Here is a 26,318-nt window from a genome sequence, read left to right as displayed (position 1 = left end):
ATGACTCTATGATTCTTTGATTTAGGAATAGATTGATAAGCGAGTGCTAAAGATACCATTTAAAGTCAACAAAATCTTTATGTTTCGTAGAATTGCTTAGCAAAATGCATTGAAGCCATCATACACAAAGTGAGATATGTGGAAGTAGTAAGGTATTGTGATATTTTAAATTTGAAAAACTCCAGTGTCCTCAAATCTAAAATTTAGAGACAATGTAGTGTGATACATACATTTATTAATGACCTGAAGATAATAAATTGTAGATTCTGTGATTATTGGAATGAACAACAGACAGAGCAAATCCAAAATTGGATTGAAAAGCAATTCAAACTCTGCTTAGATATTTTCTAATCACCATTCTAAGCTGTTTTGGTGCATCTCTGTTGAAGATGGGAACTTAACGCACACTTCCTGGTCTCGTGGGAGCCACTCTACTGGAGCTCCACAGGTTCCTTTCATTATGTTCCCACCAAGGAAGTGTGGGATTATGATTAATTGTGATTACTCAAATGAAAACTAACCAGTGTTCACTCCGATAATTGGGCTGGGAATTAATTCGACTGTTTCTATGCAATGGACTGAGAATGAAATGGGAATTCACAATAATGATGGTACTAAGTATATAGGCTCTTACGTAAAAATCAATATCGTGACAATTGAAGGAAAAAATAAATAGACATATAATGCGCTTATTGTAAATTCATGAAAAATACAACTGCTGAATATGATTAAAGCAATTTTTCTGATAATGAAAAGATAATTAGAATGCTTATCACCAAAAACAATTATTCACTTTGACTATTCAGCTGCAGGTAGCTCCCCTTCCTTACACACATGTACAACTTCCAACACTTCAAAATGTACTCTGATTGATAAAGGGAAGAACAAACACATGTACGTTTTTTTTCTCGTGTTTACAAAAAAAGTCACAAATTTGAATTTTTTTAGCTTTAAAATATTTAACCCTTGCTGAGATCAGAAATACGATAAACCTTCACGTTGAAGAAAAATGTAATCAAATCAAATCAAAATATACATCGATATTCACAATAATTAGGAGAGTGAACACTGCAATATCTTTCCATCAGTTGATGTACTGAGCCATAATTCCACTTTTCTATCCCTGACTGGATTGATCAGTTATTAGATATTAGCAATAACTAAATTATTAATATGCTGTCAGTGAACTGAATATTAAAGAGAAATCTCACATTGCTGTTTGAACATGCAATGTGCTGAAATAAACAGTAATTATTGGTGAAGTGTCATTAGATTTCTCTTAATCGATGAGGCTACGGTTACTTTGATTGCTGAAATGAGTGGCATTCAGATATTTCCAATGAGCATTGGATGGAAAATCGCTCTTTTTGGTATAAACGTAAAAAAATGTTTTACTGGGGTATTGTCAATAAGAAATATAGGATTAAATTATGATGTGCATCTCACCTTACCAAATATTTTCAAGTTTTCTAAACGGTTTCTAGTCCAATCATCAGTTTAAAACGGGTCATTTTGGTTCAGCAGATCAGTAACTGCAAACATTTTCAACACATCTCCATCAAATCTGATAATTTAGAAAAAAATACCAAAGCATTACCTGTGTAAATGACAAAATATATCTTTAGCTTAGAGTCAAGTTTATTCTCTACTTATTTTATTCCTATTTTTGACACCAGTGACTAAATATTGATTAGATTAAATGTCATATGTGTTAGACATGAATTTTCTCTCAAAGATCTGTGCAACACAGGAATGGGCCCTTTGGCCCATAACGTTGTGCTGAACATAATGCAAAATAAACTCACCCCTTCTGTCTACCCTTGGTCCATATACTTCCAAATTATCTAAATGAACATTTAAAAAGCCCTAAAGTATCTGCCTCTACCACCAACCCTGGAAGTTCATTCCAGACACCTACCACTACCTTTGTAAAAAACAAATAGCCCCTCACATGCCCCTTGAACTGTCTCCCCTAACCTTAAACGTATGTCACTTACTTTTGACATTTCAACTCTGGGAGAAACATTTTGACTGTCAGCCCTATTTACGTATCTCCTGATTGAATAGACTTGCATCAATTCTTCCTCCATCCTCCGCCACTCCACAAAAAAGCAACCTGAGTTTTTCTCATGTCTCCAAATCCAGGCAGCATCCTGGTAAACGTCCTCTGTACCCTCTCCAAAGCCTCCATACCCATCCTATAATGTGGCGAATAGGAGTGAATACAATACCTTAAGTATGCCTTAACCAAAGTCTTATAAAGTTGCAACATGTCATCCTGACACGTGTAACCAGTTCCCTGACCAATAAAGGCATTTGCCTTCCTTACCACCCTATCTACTTGCATGGTCACTTTCAGGGAGCCATGGTCTTGAACGCCAAGATCCCTTTGAACAACAAAACTGTTCAGGGTCCTGCCATTACCTACGTTTCCTTAATATTTGAGATCCCAAAGTGAGACACCTCACAGTTGTATGGATTAAACATTGCCTTTAATTTCTCTGCCCATATCTGCAATTTATCTTTTTCCTGCTTCATTCTTTGACAACCCTCTACATTATCCACAACTGCACTGAACTTTGTATCATCTGCAAACTTATTAACTCACCAAATTAGATTTTAATCCATGTCACTTATATATATTTGTCCCGCAAACAGAAGGGTTCCAGTGCAGATCCCTGTGGGAAAAAGACAGAAAATGAGGAAAATGCAGAATTCTTGAATAAATAAGGTTTTTTTCAATGACAAAACTATTCTGATGAATAATCTCTGAAGGTGTGATTTTTTGTTTTGAAATTAACCCAATATTTTAATTCTCAGTTTACTGATCTTATTGAATATCTAGTACAAACTGCTGTGAAAATATTGAATCGTTTTAAGTGTTTAGTTCCAACATTAATTATTCTTTAATTGTAATTTCAATTATCACACCATCATGAGAGTTGAATCTATTATTTCTTAGTGCCAGTATCATGATGAAATATTTACTCTCGTTTCAGGTCAACACACCTGCAATCAAGCAAAGTTTTCTCACCCAACACTTATAGTAACTATCTCATTCTCTTTCATTTGAATTCTCATTTTAATTAAATGATCATTAATCAGTCTTATCAATTAAGAGATGACTAACTAGTTTTCACATCAATATTTCAGTTCTTTCCAACATATTGTACAATTACATTGCAGTAAGGGTTTCTCATCATTCTTAAATTTGTTATCAGCTATTTTTGTGTCTGATTTCCAGTATCCACAGTTTTTTGCGTCCTTGTATTAATTGTATTTCATTTCAATGCTAACATTTCTATATTTCTAATTATTACAATAAGAGCTAAGTATTTTTCATGTTAAACATTGTATTAATTTCACGTGTTTCTTGTGTATACAAACCAGAATTAACAAATGTTTGCTCTATTCTTTTACAATAAATCTTGAATTCTTAGAAATCACAATTTTGTGAAAATGAGGGAAATTATCTTTCGATTAATAGTCACATTGAATGACTAATGCTTTACTTCCAAGTCATGAGCATTACAAAGCAGTTTAATTTTGAGTACATAAATGACTGCTTCAAACATATTTAATTACTTGATTATCATGAGATTTATATTTGTTTAAGATCATTGTCGCTTCGTTCCAACATTTTTATGAATTACTAATTCCTTTTATCAGTCCATTACACACTGGAATTGTCGAATACAACCCAGTCTGATTATCACAATAAATATTTGAGCAGTTTTCCCTGTGAGTAACCACCGTAAGTATGTGATTATAGTCCTGCCCTTCTTGCATAGGAACATTATGTAGGGTTCTGGTAATGTCTGTACTGAAAGACCAGGAGGTATGGATTCAATTCTAAACTTCAACAGAGATGTGTCAAAGCACACCAGAGTAGATTAGAAAATATCTAAGTGTCTACTGAATTATTTTTCAATCCAACATTTTCTCAACTTGTATCCGTTGTTCATTGTAATGTTCACAATATCTTGAATTTATTTGCTTCCGTTCACTGACTAAACTATGAATGTTATTATGCTGCTTCTAAGTACCTCTCAACTTTTAATAACTTTGCAGTCATAAAGATTCTACAGTGTAAATTACATTTAAGGTAAGGAGGAAAGATTTAAAAGGGATCTGAGGGGCAAATTTTTTCACAAAGTGTGTTTGGCTCACACGGAATGAGATGTGAGAGGAAAGGCGTTGGCTGGTACAATTATAACATCTAAAAGACTTTTGGACAGTTACATGGATAGAAAACGTCCAGAAGGATATGGAACAAACACAGGAAAATGGGGCTAGTTTAGTTTAGGGAACCTGGCCGGGCTGCCTGAATGGCCTGTTTCCGTGCTGTACCAAGCTAGCATAGTACAATTCAAACTTGACTGTGATGGGTAAAGGAGAGAACAAACGGGTGTTGATTCTATTTTGCGTCTATAAAAAAGTGACATGAATTTTAAATAATTTTGTCACAAGAAATAGTTCACTCTTATTGTGATCAGAAATACAATGAATGTGAGCATTGAAGTCAAATATAATTAAAACAATTCAACTGTGTTTATATGGTTAAAATAAAAATTGATATTCACAATCATTGTGAGTTTGTACACTGCCATATCTTCACATTACTTGATGTACTGAGCCATTATTGCATTTACTGAGCATAAATATACCCCCGACTGAACGGAACAATAATTAGATGTTAGCAACACTTAGATTTTCAAAATCTATCAGTGCACCGTGAAGAAGGAGAAATTGATGTAATTTTATCCTGATCGATGATCCAACATTTGTGTCTGAATCAGGAAGAGAGTAAGGAGATAACCAAAGTGAATATCAGAGTGACCACAAGATACAGTCCATGACATTTGATAGAAAAAGGAATTTGCATAATTCCATGGTTATTGAACGTTAATAATTAATTCCCTCCGCAGCTACTGAAACAGTCCAAGTCCAAGTACAACAAGATCTGGACAATATCCAGGTTTGGGCTGACAAGGGGCAAGTAACATACATCCCCCACAAATGCAGGCAATGACCATCACGTATAAGAAATAATCTAACCACCATCCCTTGACATTCGCTGGTGTTGCCATCACTGAACACCCACGATCTACATCCTGGGAATAATCATTGATCAGAAACTGAATTGGTCTCAGCACATAAACACGGTGGCTACAAGAGTAATTCAACTGCTGTCTCCTGAAAGCCTGTCCAACAGCTACCAGACACAACTCAGGAGTGTGATGGAATACTCCCCACTTGCCTGGATAGTGCTGCCCTAACAACACTCAAGAAACTTGATACCATACGAAACAAAGCAGCCCGCTTGAATGGCACAGCATCCACAAGTATTCACCCCCCACCCCCCCACCACCACTGATGCTCCGTAGCAGCAGTGTATACTATCTACAAGATGCATTGCAGGAAATCACTAACCAGCACCTTTCAAACCCATGGCCACTTCCATCGAGAAGGACAAAAGCAGCAGCTAGATGGAAAGACAACTATCTTCAAGTTCCCCGATAAGGTACTAATCACCCTGAATTGGAAATATATAGCTGTTCCTTCACTGTCGCTGGGTCAAAATCCTGGAAATCCCCACCCCAAGGTATTACATAGAACATAGAAAAATACAGCACAGTACAGGCCCTTCGGCCCTTGATGTTGCGCCGACCAAAGCCTACCTAACCTACACTCGCCCAATAACCTCCATATGCTTATCCAATGCCCACTTAAATGACCATAAAGAGGGAGAGTCCACCACTGCTACTGGCAGGGCATTCTATGAACTCACAACCCGCTGAGTAAAGAATCTACCCCTAACATCTGTCCTATACCTACCACCCCTTAATTTAAAGCTGTGTCCCCTAGTAACAGCTGACTCCATTAGCGGAAAAAGGTTCTCACTGTCAACCCTATCTAAACCCCTAATCATCTTGTACACCTCTATCAAATCTCCCCTAAACCTTCTTTTCTCCAATGAGAACAGACCCAAGTGCCTCAGCCTTTCCTCACAGTTTTGTGCTGTATACCCACAGCAGGTAGAATGCAGCGGCTCAAGAAGACAGCTCACCACCAATTTCTCAAGGGCAACTAGGGACGGGCAATAAATGCTGGGCCCAGCCAGTGACACCCACATCACATCAAATAAATATTATTATAATGTCTGCAAGATTAAAACAGCTCCACGCTGTCCTAGCCGCAATCTCTGCCCCTTATTGAAAAAGATAAAAGAATCTGACCTTGCTCAACTTTCTCATCAAAACCAAGTACAGTATTCACCCCAGCCCTCTCTTATATGAACCAGCAGCATTTCCACCACCAACCGTAGATCCTCTTAAAATATTTTGTCAGTAACTTTTAATTAACTGGTTACTACAATTACAATGCAATCTGTACAAACAGATTAAATACCTTTTATGCAACAACAAATTTTCTAACAACTTTTCTCGATCTCTGTCATTCTTTTTAGTTAGATGAGGTAGGGAGGGATGGAAACACGACAGTGATGTAAGATATGTATAATACAGTGAGACAGGGAAGCTAGTATGGCTCATGTTGACTCTTAGACCCCACACAGTGAAGCAACACATTCACTGCATAATAAACATAACATAACATTTCAACCCCCCTCACACCCGGAGTGACAGAAATAAAATGTGGATCGGTTGGACAGGATAGCTTTGTTACAGTTAGAGTTTGGAAGAGTGAGGGGTGACATGACTGAAGTATCTAACATCCTGAATGGTTTGAAAAGGTGGATGTGGAAATGATGTTTCCACTTGTGGGTCATTCCTGAACTAGAGGGAACTGCTTTAAAATTGGGTTCACCCTTTCAGGACAGCGATGATGATATTTGTTTCCCATCAGAGGGCTGTGCAAATTTGGAACTCTCTGCCCCAGAAGGTGGGCTCACTGAGTATTTTAAGACACAAATTGATAGATTCTTGTTAAGGGACGTTGGCGGAAGATGGAATACAAATCACAAACAGATCAGGCCTGGTCTTATTGAATGGTGGAGCAGGCTCGAGGGGCTGAATGGTCACCTTCTGCTTCTCTCTCACATGATCCCCGGACTGAGAGCTTTGTTTAAAATTCATTCACTGGGATGTAAGTGCCACTGGCTGAGGGCAGCATTATTCCCCAGAGGGCAAATAAGAGCAAACCACATTGCTGTGGGTCAGGAGTCACATGTAGGCCAGACCAGGTCAGGATGGCAGCTTCCTTCCCTAAAGGACACCAGTGATCCAGATGGGTTTTTCCTGACAATCGAGAATAATTTCATCAATAGACTCATAATTCTAGATGATTATTAAATTGAAGTTCCACATCTGTCGTGTTGGGATTCGAATGAGGGTCCCCAGAATATTCACTGGGTCTCTGCATTAACAGTTCAGCAATGATACCACAGGACTGTTCCCGAGCTACAAAGGGTGGGAACCAAAACCTTGATCAAACAGGGAGAATCAAGGAGCGTTGAAGGGAATGGGGGAAGAGAATGACCAAGTTTAGGTTCAAGGCAACTGAAACTAAAGCCACCAACAGGGAGGAGAACAAAGTAAGAAACCCTCACACAGCTGGAATTGGATAAGTGCAGATACCCCAGGGAGGTGCGGAATTACACAGGGAGGACAGGGTGAAGGCCCGGGTAGGTTTAAAAGCAGTGAACCAAATTTTGAAATTTTCTTCATGAACATAATGTAGATCGGGTTAAAACTGAGGTAGGTGTCTGACACAACTTGCTGCAAGGACACAGACAGTAGAATCTGAGGTGATCATGAGGTAATGGAGGTAGAATGTGGGAGACAAGCTGGGACTGTATTGGAATAGTCATGGTGAGAGGGAACAAATGCTGGATGCAGGGTTTCAACAGCTGATGGACTGACGCTGAGGTGAGCCATCGGAAACTGAGCAAGTGAGCACCATCTAATAGGACAGAGAAACTGATCCATCAGCCTGAAACTGACTGACCACGTGGCTGTCAGTGACTCCAACACAAGTGAATGGAAACATTGCTCAGAGCCTGTTTCTGTAACATTCAACACAACCAGGAAATAAAAAAATGAATAATTAGCTGAAAACAAGGCAACTGCTCTGTTAGAGTCTAAACTATTCAATGTTCAGTTATTGAACATTATTGATTCACAGAATATTCTAACCTGCACAATCACAGTAAAAGGGGAAAGTAAACAACATTCTTGGCAAAGACATAATGAAGCTACTGCTTGTATAAAACAGCTGAGAACAAAGGGGCTGAATTCTCCACAAACTGACAAACACAGGTATCATCGGTTTATAGATAGACAATGAAATTCTTCAGAAAAACCCTTCCCTGCCGATGGTGTGTGAACTGCCACTTATTTCCTTTGAAAAGAGTCTCTGTTTCCCCTCAGAAAAGCAGGTGTGTCGCGCACTTACAGACTGACTTACAGACAAAGGAAACCTGATCTGAGATTCGCAGGTTAATGAAGCTATTAGTGACAGCCCATTGCACACAACAAGAGCTTAGACCACAACAGATTCTAGTGAAACCAACAATGCAATGAAAAAGGTGAATTAGTCTTTATAATCATGCAGCCTCTCTCAATCAAATAATCCCAGTCAACCTCCAAACATTTTTAAACTATTACTCCCTACTTTCCTCCAAAAATATATCTAATTATTCTCTTCAAAGTACATTTTAAATGGTCAATTCATAATCACATTTCATTTCCAGTTATTCTTAGAGCCAAACAACTTGCAAACTAAAATAGTTTTCATGTCAATAATGACACTGGAAACTTTGTTATGTAGTTTAACCATATTTCCAAATATTGTTTTGGTTCATTATTGCAGTGAAGCTAAAATTAAAGTCTTATTTATTTTCTCTGATATCCTTCCATTACTTTATTCCCTAATAACAATGCCCATGGTGTAATGGGTGACAAGCATTAAAATAAAATCGAATTTTCATTGCAAGAACTGGTACAAATGATCACATATTATTCAGTTCATTCATTGTCGTTGACGTTAAGAGTTATTTTCACTGTATGATCATGTTAAATTCACTTAAATAATCACAGTACAATTCTCACCTCTATAGATCTGTAAAGTGAATGTCAAGTTATAAATATTTCAAGTAAAACCAAATTCACATTTTGTTCTGTGTTATTCCTGGAAGGACAGAATGTTTTACATTATTATGGGGAACAGGAACAAGTGAAGGTGGTGCCTCTCAGACGTGAGGCCTTAAAGCCAAAGGGCCAGCTGGCAGTCACAGTGGGGGATGTACCTAGTGCCCCGCTCTCCTCAGAAGGCAGTGAGGATGGTGACACTGGGTAGAACAGGTTAGATGGTGAAGCGCCCACGTATGGACAGAGGGACGGCAATGGGTGGGATGACCCACTGCCCTGTAAGGCCCAGAAGGCCGTGTCCATGGCACCGCTCGGCATCAAAGCTCAACGTGGCTAGACAGTAGGGAGCAACAAAGGGAACTGACAGAAACCAAACCTGAACCGTTTACCCGGCTGAACGACAGGTGTTGGTGAATGAACACCCAGCCTGATAGAGAAATGGTATTAATGGGCCTTATTGAGACAATATGGATTATTTAATTGAGGTACACAGTCTCACCGATGATGGTGTCAGCCAAGATCTCTCAGGCCAAGATACCCTGACGTGTACATCAGAAGCTGTCCCTGCAATGAGAGGGTGAGGGTGTGAGCCGGTTCCCCCAGTGCACAGCTGACCAGTGCCTCCAGGCATTTACAGATATTGCAGGGACACACTGGGGAGGGGACAGGTTGAATGGTCTAAAATAACCTTGGTGACTCATGGAGCCAAGGGTAATATCAAGAATCATACAGAGAGGAAGCCTGAGGTGTGTAAGGAACACGGGGGATTACCAAACCCCAAAGTGTGATGATGAAATAGGTTTGATGTGTTTAAAAGATGACATGGGACCCCATTTAACTGTAATTATAAACATGGGACTCCCAGTGGGAGATAATTCTAACCAAATGCTGAATTGGTCATGAGAGCTGAGGCAAACGCAGAAACACAGAAGAATAGATTCAATACAGGGAGGGTAATCAGACCCACAATGTTACAAGGGAAGCAGGAAAGGGCACATAGCCAAGGAACGGAGGCAGAGAGAGGAAGATAGATGTTCACATTGTGTGTGGCATGTGCTCACGTAGGCACATGCAGAGCCCATGAATATTTATTGATGCTGTGTTTGCTGTATTAATAAATATTAATACAGGAGCAGCTATATCAGTTACCGATATGGATTTGCCCCCACCCTCTCAATTACTAAAATGAGAGCATTTGGAGAGGGAATCGAGGAAGCTGGATAAAATAATCCGATGCAGATCACCGATATGGCAAAATATACTCAGATATGGGAGTGTGAAACTGAGGAAGGGACCATTCTGGGAGTTGCCATTTTAGAACAGTTCGGAGCAACTATTGATGTAGAGACCTGAACTTTAATATGGGAACAACCTGGACAGGCCTGAGACAGGAAGCAAAGGAGAGGCGACATCTTCAGAGTAGTTGCATTGCAGGGAGACTGGAACAGTCAGGGAATCTGGGGAGTTATAGCTAGGACCCAAACAGCAGTGTGGGGAACTCAAACAGGAATGTGCGTTATTATCTGTGGATCCTGTAAAGATCGAGGGCCCTCTCTCTCCCCACACACACAGGATCCCATTAAAGCTGGGGCTGAGGAGGCAGTCATTGTGACAGTAACAGATTGAGAGAAGCAGGGAACAGTCAGACCGACAGTAACCCAGACTAATTCACTGAATCCAGACGGCTCATCCCACCTCACTATTGATTATACCTCCCTCAGTAAATCCGCCTCTAAAGAGTATCCTACAGTAGCGAACCACACCACTGTATTTAATGGATTGAAATCGCAACAGGATATAGTCTCAGCCCTTGATATTGTGAATGGGTTCTGGTCCATAATGGCAGAATAAGCTGATGTTTACTATCAAAGGAAAACAGTACACCTGGATCCAGTTACCTCAGGGATCCCATAATATTCCAGTATATCCCACCAATACATGGCTGATGGAGTTAGTCTATTTAATCTTACCAACACCTCATTACCTCAGTTGGTGAGAAAGAACATATCCAAATATTAAACATAGTATTGTGACAGTTCAGGCAGGCCGGGCTTAAAATTAACCCACAGAGAGTGCAACTGGGAAGGTAAGTAGAGGCGTACCTGGGACATCATATCAGGGAGATCAAATCAGGAAGGCAGAGGGGATAATCCCATTGGAACAAAAGACCATGATTTTAAAACTATCCATCTGCACATCGCGAAAGGGTAAGGCAAACTTTAGATTGTTTAATTATTGGAGGCCTTTTGTGGAGGCCAGGATTGGCAGAACCATCACAAGCCCTGACAGAAGCACGGACATTAGCCAGGGGTCAGGGAGTCAGCATATTCACAGACAGTCAGCATGCCTTTGGTATTGTTCATGACCATGTGTTGGTCTGGGCTCGGTGAGGGTACATCACCTTGTCTGGGGGCCACATAGAGCATGAGGAACCGGTCAGAGAGTTAGTGGAAGCAGCTAACTTTCCCAATGAAGCAACAATAATAAAGATTAGAGCTCACAGGAAAGTAGAAACCCCACACCAACAGGGCAGTGAGTATGTGGATAAGGCAGGTAAAATACTGACTGAAACAGTGCAGAAATTTGAGGAGATGGCAGTGGCAGGAGCTGCAGAAGTGAGAGAGGAAGGTTTAAAGATATTCCCAGAAACAGTCCCACAACAGGAGAAAGAGGAATGGGAAAAAGGTGGGGCAGTAATAGGACAAGACAGAGTCTGGATGATCCAGCAGTGCCACCACACTGTATAAGGCAAACATTATTAAAACCATATCATGGGTCAGCCCATATTTAGCAGGATACAATGCAATATCAGATGCTCCACTACAGGGGGAGGCCTGGAACAGGGAGAGATACAGCAAGGTTTTGTCGAAGGTGTGTAGTGTGTTCACAGTGTGAGCCAGTGAAAGCAATCAGGATAAAATGGAGGCAGCAGCAGGGACCATGGGAACAATTACAGATGGATTTGACACAGACACCCATCCCAATCCCAGGGAAGGAAATCTTGCTGCGTCTTAATAAACAGGTTTACGCAGTGGGTGGAAGCATTCCCCTGCAGATTTTGACCAAGGGACACATGTTACAGGGAACGTAGTTAAACAGCTCTGTGGCCTGTTTGGTACTGAACAGAAACCCCATCTCCCATCCCACCCCCAGAGCTCAGGGACAGCAGAAGAAATGAAGCAGACACTGAAAGCTAGTCTGACTAAGGCCCTCCCAGAGACAGGCAGAGATGGGTTAGAGTACTCCCCACCATCCTAATTAAATTGACATCAACCCCAGCAAAGGGAACAAGGCAGTCCCCCTTTGAATTAGTGACCCGACGGACTACGCAGGTGCCACAGGGTGTGGCAGTGGGAGTGCCCGAGATGTCCAATGGCAAGGATAGGGTCAAACAATTCTTGAATGAACTGGCAAAGCAACTGCATGAGCTGAGAGGGGAAGTTGCAGAGGGACAGCGAATCAGAAACTGGGAAAGGGAGCACAGAAATATCCGAGCTAACATTCCAAACCCAGGAGATCAGGTCGAGTGAAAATATTACCGGAAAGCATGAAGGAAACCCAGCTGTACTTGGCTGGGGAAGCCACAGAGTTCTCGAGAGGGAACTCTCCCACCATGCTTAAATGAGGAGCGCTGAATAAAGGTCACCGCGCTGCTAAACTCAGGCTCCTCTTTGATACTTCTCCCAGCAACAGTTGTGCAGGAACATGTTGCTGGCTGGAGGTCTGTGGCCAGTGCATCTGTTCCACAAGGATCAGAACTGGGACATCTGTTGTTTGCAACATATATCAGTGATTAGCAAGAAAATGTAAACAACTTAATTAGCAAGTTTGTAGATGGTACAATTGATGAAGCTGTGAACAGTGAAGAATGTTGTCAAAGGACACAGCAAGAAAGATCAGTTAGAAGGTTATACGGAGAAAATACAGATATATCTGATTTGGACAAATGTGTGGTGATGCATTTTGGGAGGCACATTGCAAGAGGAATGTATACACTAAACGGAAGGGCCCTGAGCAGCATTGATATACAGAGGGATCTTCAGGTGCACGTTCACAGCTCCCTGAAAGTGGTGAAGGAGGTGGATGGCAGGCTTGCCTTCTTCTGTCAGGGGAGTGATTATAAAACTGTAATTAGGCCACCTTTGGGGTATTGTGTGCCGTTTTGATCACCACATAAGGAGGGTGTGGAGGCTTTGGAGAGGTTGAAAACAGGTTTACCAGGATGTTGTCTGGATTGGGAGAGGTTGGAACATCTTGGGTTGTTGTCACTAGAAAGTCAGTGGCTGCGGGGTGAACCAAGAGGCACAGAGTGAATAATCTGACTCTTTTTCCAAGGTGGAAACGACAAATTCTAGAGGCCATAGGTTTAAGGGGAGAGGGGGGACGTTTAAAGGAAATGAAAACCAAAACAACTGCAGATGCTGTAAACCAAAAACAAAAACATTTTTGTGAAAAGTTCAGCAGGTCTACCAGCATCTGTGAAGAGAAATCAGCGATAACGTTTCTGAGGAAGTGTGACCAGACCCGAAACATTAACTGATTTTTCTTCACAGATGCTGCATGACCTGCTGAGCATTTCCAACAATGTCTGTGCAGGTTTAAAGGAAGTTATGTCGGGCAAGTTTCTTCTCCAGGAGGTGGTCAGTGACTAGAATGTACTTGCCTGAGAGTTGGTAAAAGCAGAAACAATCACAATGTTTAAGAGGCATTTGGGCAGACACATAAGCAGACATGGGTTGGCAGGGATATGGACCATATACAGGCAGATGGAATTAGTTTGGAATGGTATCATGATCCGTACAGACATAGTGGGCCGATTATCCCAGTGCTGTCCTGTTCTGTTTTCCGGGGCGTGTAGAATGTGTCGAGCAAGAGATAATATTTTGAGTGGAATATGTCTCTTCATTAGAACACATAGTAAGTTGATGCATTTTGAGAGAAGCAGTGTAGAAAGGGAATATATATTTGATTGGAACAGACACAGGGAGCAGGACAGCAGGATGGGGGACAATGTGTACAAATCATTTAAGGAGAGAGAACATAAAGTGTTTTGAGTAAACGTATAGGATACTGGGCTTCATTAATAGAGGGAATGATAACAAACTCATGGAATAGATGCTGACCATTGACAAAGCTCTAGTTAGGTCACAGTCAATCATTGCATCCAATTCTGGTCACCAGATTCCTGGTCAGAATGGGGAATTTAAAATACCACAGAAGGGCCAGTTCCATACTTTGCTTTCTTTCAGGATGCATTGGCGACTCAAGGGTTAAACATTCTCCTGCCAAAAACCTTACTGCTGCATTGTAAGAGTACGAGGCCTGTACTCTTACAATACAGACAGAACACCTCAGTAGGGGGAGGCGGACTGTACCTTCAAAATAGAACGCATTGCAGCCACACATGTGGATTCCCCCGTAACCCCAGACAGAGGAATTTGCCCTTTCCAGACAAGACTGAGAGCCCTGGGCACAACCCTGTTAAACTGCCTCCCGCTCCCATTGTCTTACCTCCCCTCCATATTAGCATAGGTAAGTGAATCCCCCATTTACTGAAGGAAGAACCCTTCTGCCTTAATCTCTTCCCATCAACACATAATCATGAACAATACAATAATCAGTTTCTGTAATCCATTCACACTTTATCACAGGACATCGCCATTCATCAAGCTTTGTAAGGTCATAATTACCTGCTTTAAACTATGTAATGACAATCGCCCATGTGACTGATATGTCTTTGTCTAATTCCTATTAAATATACTGTCTCTGTGGGTAAGGCAGAGATTCATGAAGAACAGTCTCTGCAAGTAGACACTCGGCTACTTTAGAGACATTTTGAAACTCCCGCCAGCTGTCCAATAATAAAACTACTGCTGTTGTGCAGAAAACTTGTCTCGTCTGGATTTGTGGAACAAATTAGACATCAATATTGAATGATATGAGTGATCTTCAGAGTGTGGAGTACAGACTTACTGGTGTGGTTCACTGATGAAGAAAATGCACTCAGTGAATTGATTTGAAGAAATTTGTATTTTCTTTGAATTAAACAAGTTGAATATATTTTTGATAGAGCTATATAAGATTATAACACACCTAGATATAGCAGACAAAAAATATCTGTATTCAATAGGTGATCGCACAAGAATTAAGATCAGATGTAAAGTTTTGATACAGCGGGAGAAGAGCAAGTGTTTCTGCTGACTGTATTGGCTGGAAATATGCAGAACATGCTGCCTATTATGGTAGTGCAAGCAGAGAAGATGAATGATTGATAAAAACAATTAGATCAGATCCGAGGGAAATAAAATTGCAGAGTTTGGGGGACGTATGGGGAATGAGAATATTGGATTCTGCTACAGAGAGCCAGCTTGGATTTGATGGGCCTCTCTCTGTGCTATAATGCATTTTATGTGGACTTGCTTAACTTTCTCTGGTCTGATCACCGATTAAATTGTCATTGAGGTAAATATGCTCAGTGTTCCTACTCAGTCTAACACAGGCTGTCCTTCCTCAGCAGGAGATAAAGTTTTACTGCCTTATACTGGGTTCTGGGAGGGGGGAAGGGAGGGGGCGGTGGGTGGGGTGCGTAATGGTGTGTATAACAGTCTGCCAGCACTTATCTGAAATCAAAACACTAGTGCAGCCACACTAGGGACAGACTCTGGAAATGTGGGGAATGCCAGAAGGGAATTCTTTACCCATTCCCACCTGGAAACGGGCCAAACCAGTCAGACTGGGGAGAAGCTGTTCACCTGCTCTGTGTGTGTGTGTGTGGGGGGGGGGGGGGGGGTGGGGGGGGGAGGAGGGTAAGGGATTCACTCAGGCAGCCATCCTGCTGAGACACCAATGAATTTACTCATAAACACAACTTGAAGGACTTTTTTTTCTCTTTTCACACCAAGTAATGAACAATGGTATTGGCAGTCCTTCAAGTTATTTTGCGTATAGAGAACTTAGCTTTGGGAATGTTCACAGCATTGTGGAACATGTACACATTCACACTGGGTAGAGACTTTTATTTTCCTTTATTCATTCACAGGATGAGGGTATCGCTGGCCCGGCAGCATTTCCTGCCCATCCCTAATTGCCCAGAGGGCAGGTATGAATCAACCTCATTGCTGTTTATATTGATATTAATCAACACGAATGTCAGACTAAATTAATTATCATCAAACTCAAATCCATTTGATATTCATATATTTACAATCAGTGTTCAATTCACCAAATGTAGCTGAAGATAATAATCTTCAAGTAATTCTAACAGAGAAGATACCTGAATACTTGTTCAGCAAATTAAAGCCTGTTGTGTTTAGATAGTAATAATTTTTTAAAAAGTAACTTGAGAATAATGAAAGAAGTTGATTGTTGGGTAACTGATAATCTTGTTTTAATCTGAAGTTAATTTAGGATTAGTTAACAAATGGTAGGGAATCCCAGCCCCATGGAGTGCACATCCAGTTCCATGTGGGAAAACCAGAACACTTCTTGTATCAGCGACAACCACAAGAACACGGAGGTGACACTGGAAATGTCAGGAACACAAGTTAATCCATGATTAAGGTACTGCACTCACTCCGAGTCCCCACGTTGATGTGTTCTCACCAGAGAGGGTACAGAGGAGATTGATCAGAATGTTTCCATGATTGGAGAATGTCTGCTCTGAGGAAAGGTTGGATAAGTCGGGGAAGTTTTCAGAGGAGGATGAGCTGAGATTTAATTGAAGTGATAAGATGCTGAGGAATCCAGATCGAGTGAATAGGAAGGAGCTATTCATTAACAGAGAGGTCAGAAACTGGAGGTTTTAGATTGAAACTAATTCTCAGAAAGAAGGGGAGTGGATGGTGGGGGGCACGAACTCACTGATGGGCTTGTAAAGGCAGTAGCCAGCATCACATTAGAATAAAAGGACATGAATGTAACTGAAACGCTGGAACATGCAGGGCTATGGACTAAAGTCTGCAGAATGGGATCATTGCGATTTATTTGACACTTCTCCAGAATATTAAACTCAAGTAAATTTGTCAGTAAATTACAGCACAGATTGAGGCCACTTTGTCCATCCTGTATGTGTTGGCTGTAATAGAACGATCCAGGTTTTACAGCGTTCTGTACTCACCAATGACAGCAACAATTTCAGACTGTGTACTCTGCCCTCTATGTGATTATGATCTGTTTTTTCAATGTATTTCTTTGGCAGCTGCTCACCTTGCTTCCTTGTTTCTTTCCCAGCCCTAACTCCATTCCCCGTGGCCTTGAGGGATTACATTTCTGCTGCTTAATCTCTCCGGTCTTCCCCCGAGTGACAGACTGTCCTTTTGTCCTTGTCTCACCCCCACCTTGCTCACAACCTGTTACATTTCTGATGGTTCCCAGACCTCTGTAACTTTCACTGCGCCCCCTGGGTCAATGGCATGAGTTTTGAATCTCTTCCTCATGAGATAATCAGAAATCTTTCCGGTTGCAGTTGCCCCCAGATTTTATTTTGGAAAAAAAAAGAGCATTTGTGTCAGAGTCAAGTGTTTGTGAGCCTTCATCCACAATCCTGAGCACTTAGACATAATATGTGACCCTCCCACAGATGTGCAGGTTTGCTGGATTGGCCATGCTAACACGGCCTGTAGTGTGTAGGTTAGGTGGGTTGGGCTAACCATGGAAAATGTGGGGTTATGGAGGTAGGGTCATTGCAGACTCGATGGACCGAATAGTTTCTTTGTGCGCCTCAGGGATTCTGTGATTCTAACTAGTTGTGATTATCGACACGTTTTCCTCATGCCAGGTTCATTCAGCTCAGGTACACACACTGCCTTTGTGTTTCTGTTGGTTCTCACTCAATCCTTTCCTTCTGTTTTACAGCAATTTCACACTGTATGTGAGGATGAGAATGAATTTGTCAATACAAATACTCCAACCGAAACCCGCACAGGTCAGGACCTGTTTCTGCTGCTGATGTCGCTCACAGGGAACAGGAAAATAAAGGTTCAGTCATACATCGTACAAGGACACAGAGGTTACAATCACCAGGAACGGGTACACAGCTTAAACCTCTTTTCTCAAGAAATAAAGGACGCTGGAGAGACTGCCTGGTACAAGTAGGAAGCTTTGTGTCTGTATTTTCAGAGATTTGAGGTTGAAATCATTGGATTTGATTCATGTTTCATTGCCCCAGGTAATCAAAGGTGCGATCTAAATGTGCAGCTTTCTTTCTGTCTTTTTGTCTGAGTTAACAATCTGAACCATCTCCTGGGCAGTTAGAATGGATGACAAATGCTGCCCCAGCAAGTGATGCCGTGATCCCATGAACAAACAAAACAATCCAATCGCTGTGGTTAGTTGTGAACTCGCTGGTGTTATTGGAATGTTTATGGGGTAAAGGGAGAAGAATGGCATTCAGTGAGGTGTTCCTTTGGAGAGCTGATCAGCCAATCAGCCTCCTTTTGTACAGTAACAATTCTGTGAATAATTAATTCTGAGCCCTCTAAGGAAATATCAGGGCAGGGTTTGTAAAGAGGTCAGATTGAATGAGTGTCTCGGTGAACACAAGTGAGACACAGGTACAGAGAGGCTTTGGGATGGATTAAATTAAATTTTATACATTTGCACCGTCATCAACATTACAGCAGTGAAAAATGGGAGTGATCGAGAGATTGGAATTAGAGCAGCAAATAAATCTTCAACATTTATGTAGCTAAAGGGGATGCTGGGTAAAGATACTGTAGTTAGTGCTTATTTTATTCCAGGCACACCCGCCTAGGAGCACATCCTTCTTGTATCTATCCTGTCGAGCTCTTGACGATTTTGTTCATTTGAAGTGTTTCATGTTTAGATACTTCAGAGAAGACAGCTTCAAGCTCCTCAATCTCTCCTACCAGGGCAATGCTGCTGTTAGAATTCAATTCACTGGGGCATGTAACTGGCTGCTTCATGGACTGGAACTGGCAATTGAGACTGAAAGGTAACTGAGTGGTGAGCACTGCTGCCACACAGCGTCAGGGACCCAGGTTTTATTTCAGCCATATGCGACTGTGTGGAGTTTACACGTTCTCACCATGTCTGCGTGGGTTTCCTAGGGTGCTCGAGCTTCCTCCCACAGTCCAAAGATGTATAGGTTAGGTGTATTGCCTATGCTAAATTGCCGACAGTGTCCATGTATGTGCCGGTTAGGCTATTAGCCATGGGAAATGCAGGGTTACAGGGACAGGGTGGGTCTGAATGGGATGCTCATCATAGGCTGGTGTGGACTCGATGGATGAATACCCTGTTTCTGCACGTTAGGGAATCTATTCTATTCTCATGAAGAAGAATGTACTTGTCTCAATGTGCTGTGAACCTGTGGAATTCCCTATTCAAAATATGGTGGATGCCAGGACAATGAGCAGATTTAATGAAGAGATACAGATGTTGAATTTGCAATGAGATGAAGGGTGAGAGAGAGCAGGCGGGAAAACCCAGCTGAGACCGAGGTGAGCTCAATCATCACCGTATTAAATGGTGGGGCTGGTTCGAAGGGCTGCATTGCCTCTCCTGTGCCCAGTACTCATCTTCTTACGGTAATAACTGGAAAGCTGCATCCAAAACTCACCACATTCACCAAAGGAGATTTTGGAAAAAGCAGGCTAGTCAGGTGGATTAGCATTCCAAACTTAGATAGTGAGGAAGCGTGTAGGAGATATGATTTTGCAATTTTAAACTGAGGGGAGACAGTGATTTATGGTTTTAGACTGTGAGGACATTCACACCGTCCAGAATACTCTGTTGTGAACATCCATCCTATACTTTAATAGGACAATGTAACACAAAACACCCAGGAAACTTCGCCTCACCTCGTAATCTGATAAAAGACTTCTGATAAATCTGGTTGAACTTAGAACACAGCTGGAAAGCTGGAAGATTAAATCCAATCCCAAGATCCAGTGCTTAAACAAAGGAGACTACAATAGGATGAGGCAGGAGTTGGCTAATGTAGACTGGAAGCAAAGACTTTACCGTGGGAAAGTTGACGGACAACGGGGGAATTTTTCGAAGTGCTCAGCAAAAGTATATATCAGTGAAAAGGAAGGACTGTAGGAAAAAGGAGTAATCTGCCATGAGTGGCTCAGGAAATAAGGAAGTCTATCAAATTGTAATAGAAGGCATACAAATTGGCAAAGACTACGGAGAAACTAGGAGATTAGAGAAACTTTAAAGATCAACAGAAAGCTAGATGGGATTGGGGGAGAAAAGTGATGAGTAACTGTCCCCAGGGCCGGAATAGCAGTTTACACTGCTAGAGGGGAACCTATTGTGTGGGGAACATATGGTCTCTGTAATTGTTGAAGCACTTAACTGTTACCATAGAGATAATCCTGATCAAGTTACAAATCACAGCACACTCCAAAAGCTTGTACTTCCAAATAAACCTGTTGGACTATAACCTAGTGTTGTGTGATTTAGAAGTTTGTCCACCCCACCCCAACACCGGCTCCTCCATATCAGAATCCTGATATACAGCCCCACTGAAACTGAAGTGCCTGTCAGATACTTGAGGGAGCCGCAGGGGTGTATGTTTTAACCACAAAGTGCGAAACTGAACTAGACTTTCTAACTGACCGTTGCCATGGAGATAATACTGAGAGAGACTCTCTATTCAAAGTCCCAAACCACAAAAGGTATAAAGAATGGCAGCTTTACATCGGACAGGCGGGGAGTTACCTGATGCTGCCTGGAGGTGTTCTGCATGTACACTATCCAGGTAACTGCCATATCTCATCAATAAAGACTCAAAGAAGACCTCTCAGAGTTCTGTACCAAGTTATTCTTATCCAGCAGGGTTTAGGAATGAGTACACCGCAGTCAGTCTTCACAGTGGAGGATACGAAGAACATGCCAGTAATTGATAAGGAGACTGAGGAAGGTGAGGACCATGAAACAACGATTATCACCAAAGCATTAGAGCTGGGCAAGCTAATGGAGCTAAAGCTAGATAAGTCTCTTTGCCCTGATGGAATACATCCCAGGGTGCTACCAGAGATAGCCGGAGAAATAGTAAATATACTTGGAGTCAGGGTCCTGCAGCAGAGACAGGCCCTTTGGTGCAACTGGCCCCTGCCGACCAGAATGTCCATCCACACTAACCCCATTTCCCTGCACTTGGCCCACCTGCTTCTGAACCTTTCCTATCCATGTATTTGTCCAAATGTCTTTTACCTGTTGTTAATGTACCCGCCTCAACCACTTCCACTGGCAGCTCATTCCATATACATACCACCCTCTGTGTAAAACAGTTGCCCCTCAACTTCTCTTTTATTCTTTCCCCTCTAACCTTCAACTGATGCCCTCCAGTCCTTGATTCCCTGGGAAAAAGACTGAATGCATTCACCTTATCCATGCCTCTCATGGTCTTACACACTTCTAGAACAGTACCCACTCAGTTTCCTCTGCTCTAAACAAAACAATCCTCGCTTGTCCAACCTCTCCCTATAACTCAGACCCCTGAGCCCTGACAACATCCTTTAAAATTGTTCTGCACTTTTTACAGTTTAATAACTGAAACCTACACTGCATTCATCATATTTCCAGTGTTTCCCCACGGCGCTGGAACCAACGTGACAACGCCAATGGATTACAGTCCATGATCGAGAATGAACTCCTTTACAACAATCCCATTTTCATAGTATTTCCCATGGTGCAGGTATCCTTGTGTCTTTCTGGTTGCATGGTTAATTAAAGACTTGTCCTTCTACAAAGCAAAGCTGTGGCTTAATTTTTCCTGGGAAACATGCCATGATTTTTCAGACTTCTAAAAACAAATGAACTCTTTCTCCACAGTCACCACCCTAACATGGACTTGGCTGTGTCTCAGTAGTTTTTCCAGTCACACTGAGATTTGGAATATTCGCCCATGGACAGAATACACACCTTTCCTTCCACAGGAAAAGGCCAATGAATATTCAGATCGGCACGGATCAAGTAACTATCAGATCTGAACATGAAGTTCAATTTGAATTTCTCATCCACAAATCCACCCTTTCAGTATCCTACAACTGAGAAAACAACTCACCATATTAATACAGGATGGATCTTTATAAGATAATTATAGTATTAAATTGTAGTTTCATGTTTCCCAAAGTTTTAACTCTCAATCTAACAATTTCTTTCTTCTGTGAACTGAAATCCAAACCAACCTCCTCACTCCTTTCCTCCACACCTGGTTCTCACACACTCTGTCCTCTCTTTGAATTCAGTTTCCTAGCTCTTGTCTGCGGACTAAGAACCAAACCAATGAGTCTGATTCTGAGTCCACCGGGGGGGGGGGGGGGGGCGGGGGGGGCGGGGGGGGCGTGAGGAGAGTTGTTGGTGAATCCTCTGATGACAACCACCCTGCATACACTGCTTCCTGCACACTCTGGCCAAAACCCGTCTTACTAAAATGAACCAAATTAGAACTCAAATTGCAGGTCCATCCTTGTCACTTTCCACAAAAACCCTGAATCTTCACAAAAAAGAGTTCTGATAACTTTCTGCAAAATGCTGCACCACTGATAGTCTGATCACATGGCAGGGTACCAGGAAAGGGGCCATTCCCCTGGGTCCTGCTCCCAGAGGGAGGAAGATGCCAATGACAGATTAATCCCTCACAACCACAGCCTCCCTCCCAGGCACTGACCCGTACTGTGCATATTCCCACAATTGGCCAGCACTGTGCCCATACACTGGTCTCCCCTCCTACAGCACGTGCTCCCGATCATACAGGAGCCGGGTGATTGACAGCAGCTGCTGCCCAATATATCAGAATCCCTACAGTATGGAAACTGGTCCTTCGGCCAAACAAGTCCATACCGACCCTCCAAACAGTAACTTGCACAGACCCATTCCCCTACCCTATATTTACCCCTGACTAATGTAACTAATATTATGGGCAATTTAAAATGGCCAATTCACCTGTCCTGCACATCTTTGGGATTGTGGGCAGAAACCGGAGCACCCAGAGGAAACCCGCTTAGACACGGGGAGAATGCACAAATTCCAGGTTTGGCTGGAATCAAAACCGGGTACCTGGTGCTGTGAGGCAGCAATGCTAATCATTGAGCCGTCTCTATGGACGGGAAGGGGCGGAGCTGGAGAACTGGGGTAATGAGATTGTAAACAATGAATGAATGTGGAGGACACTGGGGGATGGACAGGTCAGTGAGGGACAGGAGCAGTGCAGCAGCAGGAGGGGATCCTGGACAAACTGAGCAATGGGAGAGTCTGACAGGAGAGAAACTACAGGAAGGTTCTGTTTAGAGGCTGAGGCAGGGACAGCTGGGAGACAGTATGGCCTGGTGGCTTGGGCAGGTTTTCTAATCAGCCTCTTCAAAGATGCTGTTCCTCAACTCTGAGCCCGATCCTCCTGGTCCAGAGGTAAGGACACTGCCACCATTTCCTGGTGGGCAAGGGATACGGGGACCGCCTTTCAAAAAGGAACTCAATTGTGTTGGTAAAATTAACAAGACTCAATACACAGTCACTGACAAAATGCTGGCATACTTGAACTTCATCCAGAATATTAACACCTATAACTGGGTAACGCTGTACAGAGTTAAATCCTGGATATTAATAACAGCTTTGTGCATGGGAAATCATGTCTCATGAATCTGACTCAGTTTTTTTGAAGAAGTAACAAAGAGGATTGCTGAGGTCAGAGCATGGACATGATCTACATGGACTTCAGTAAGGCGTTCGACACGGTTCCTCACGGGAGACTGGTCAGCAAGGTTAGATCGTATGGAGTACAGAACTGGCCCGAAGGTAGAAGGCAGAGGGTGCTTTTCAGGCTGGAGGCCTGTGACCAGTGGAGTGTCACAAGGATCGGTGCTGGATCCACTACTTTTCGCCATTTATATCCATGATTTGGATGTGAACATAAGTATTGTAAGTAAGTTTGCGGATGACACCAAAATGGGAGGTGTGGTAGACAGGGAAAAAGATTACCTCAGAGTGCAAGGGGATCTAGATCAGATGGGTGATGGGCTGAGGAGTTCAGTTTAGAAAAATGTGAGGTGCTGCATTTTGGAAAAGCAAACTTTAGCAGGCCTTTACAGTTAATAGTAAGTTCCTGGGGAGTGCTGCTAAACAAAGAGCCCTTGGGAGTGCAGGTTCATAGTTCCTTGACAGTAGAGTAGCAAGTAAATCGAATAGTGAAGGCGGCGGTTGGCCGGCTTGTGTTTATTGGTCAGAGCATTGAGTATAGGGGTTGGGAGGTCATATTGCGGCTGTACTGGACATTGATTCGGCAACTTTTGCAATATTCCATCGAATTCTGTTCTCCTTCCTATCATGTTTAAGAACATCCATCTGAAAGAGGTCAGAAAAGAAGTATAGCATGTTGCCAGGGTTGGATAGGCTGTTTTCTCTGGAGCTTCAGAGGCTAGACAGTGATCTAAAAGAGATTTTAAAAATCAGGCCGGGCATGGATAGGTAAATAGACAAGATATTTTCCCTCCAGTGGGGGAGTACAGAACTAGGGGTTTGGGAGGGAGGGTAGGCAGACAGGGAGTGGGTGGATTGACAGGGGTGGGACAGCAATGGGTAGGGAAAGAGAGGGGGGATAGAGAGGGGTGGCACAGAAACAGGTGGGGACAGAAAGTAGGATTAGAGAGGAGGGGAACAGAGGGGGCGACTGATGGTGGGGGGGAGAGAGAGACGCGGTGGGCGACTGACAGGAGGGGGCAACCGACGGGGGGTTGCGACCGACAGAGTGGGGGGCGTGACCGACAGGAGAGGGGGGAACGACCGACAGGAGAGGGGCAACCCACTGGAGGGGGCAAACGACAGAGAGGAGGGACAGACCGAGGGGGCGACAGATGGGGGATCAGACCGACAGAGGGGAGGACGACCCATGAGGGGGTGGGGCGACGACAAAGAAGGGGGGAACAGACAGAGCGGGGGGGGGAGACGGGGAGGAAGATGGAGAGTTATTTTATAGATCTACAACTCAACCCTGTTTGTGTTTTGTCCTCCTCACCTTAATTCCCTCTGAAGGGCTCAGAACAACTGCATAGTTCCTGGAAAGGTTCAGGGAGATCAGGTGCTGAACATGGAATTTGGGACACTAACATTGAATGGAATGTGCTGGTCAATAAATGGACTCTGGTTCGACTCCACTGTCTGTGTGGTGTTTGCACATTCTCCCTGTGTGTCTGCGTGGGCTTCCTCTGGGTGCTCTCAATTTCCTCCCACAAATCCAAAGCCATGCAGGTTAGGTGGATTAGCTTTGGGTAATGGTAGGTTACAGAGTTAGGGTGGAATGCTGTTCCGATGGTTGGTATGGTCTCATGGGGCGAAAGGCCTGCTTCCACACTGCAGGGATTCTGTCACTGAGTATAGGGGTTAGGAGGTCACGTTGTGGCTGAGTAGGGCATTGGTCAGGCCAGTGTTAGAATACTGCATTCAATTGTAGTCTCCCTGATTTCAGAAAGATGTTACCAGTATATGACTCAACCTCTTAATGGCAAGTTCTTGGGAAGTATTGACAAACAAACAGACCGTGCAGTGTAGGTTAATAGTTCCTTGAAAGTGTAGTTGAAGGTAGAGAGGTCGGTGAAGGTGGTGTGCGGTATGCTAGCTGTTATTGGGCAGTGCATTGAGTATAGGAGTTGGGAGATCATGTTTCGGTTGTACAGTTTATTGGCTTGGCCACTTTTGGAATGCCCGCTGCTTTCAATTCCAGTCTCCCTGCTATAGGAAAGATGTTGGGAAACTTGAAAGAGTTCAGAAAAGATTTACAAGGGTGTTGCCAGATTGGAACATTTGAACCGTAGGGAGAGTGTGAATAAGCTGAGGCTATTTCCCTGCAGCACTGGACACGTTAGGTGGCTTTAATCGAACTTTATCAAATTATAAGGATCAATGATAGGGTGACTAGTCATGGTTTCTTTTTTCCCAGGGTAGGGGAATCCAAACGAAAACGTAAATCTTTTTTCCAAGGTGGAAATGACAAATTCTAGAGCCACACATTTAAGAGAGGGAGCAAGTTTAAAGGAGATGAAAACCGGAACAACTGCAGATGTTGTAAACCAGGAAGAGAAACAGAAGCTTCTGGAAACGCTCAGCAGGTCTAGCAGCATCTGTGAAGAGAAATCAGCGATAACGTTTCTGAGGGTGACCAGACCTGAAACTTTAACTGATTTTTTTCACAGATGCTGCATGACCTGCTGAGCATTTCCAACAATATCTGTGCAAGTTTAAAGG

At 42.7% G+C, this 26,318-nt stretch overlaps 1 long non-coding RNA gene across 1 annotated transcript in view; it reads right to left on the bottom strand.

Moving 5' to 3' along the window:
• Positions 1–1,491: 1,491 nt before the first annotated feature.
• Positions 1,492–26,318, bottom strand: part of LOC132811946 (uncharacterized) — a 39,867-nt gene continuing 15,040 nt past the window's right edge. Inside the window, exons 3-4 of the long non-coding RNA XR_009643401.1 lie at positions 2,609–2,678; positions 1,492–1,564 (exon numbers count right to left, since the gene is read on the bottom strand). This is a non-coding gene — a long non-coding RNA (uncharacterized LOC132811946). The remainder of the gene's footprint in view (positions 1,565–2,608; positions 2,679–26,318) is intronic.

This window comes from Hemiscyllium ocellatum, unplaced genomic scaffold (assembly GCF_020745735.1).
Source record: "Hemiscyllium ocellatum isolate sHemOce1 unplaced genomic scaffold, sHemOce1.pat.X.cur. scaffold_246_pat_ctg1, whole genome shotgun sequence".
Classification (NCBI taxonomy): Eukaryota; Metazoa; Chordata; class Chondrichthyes; order Orectolobiformes; family Hemiscylliidae; genus Hemiscyllium; species Hemiscyllium ocellatum.
This window is presented reverse-complemented; position numbering and strand designations above follow the sequence as displayed.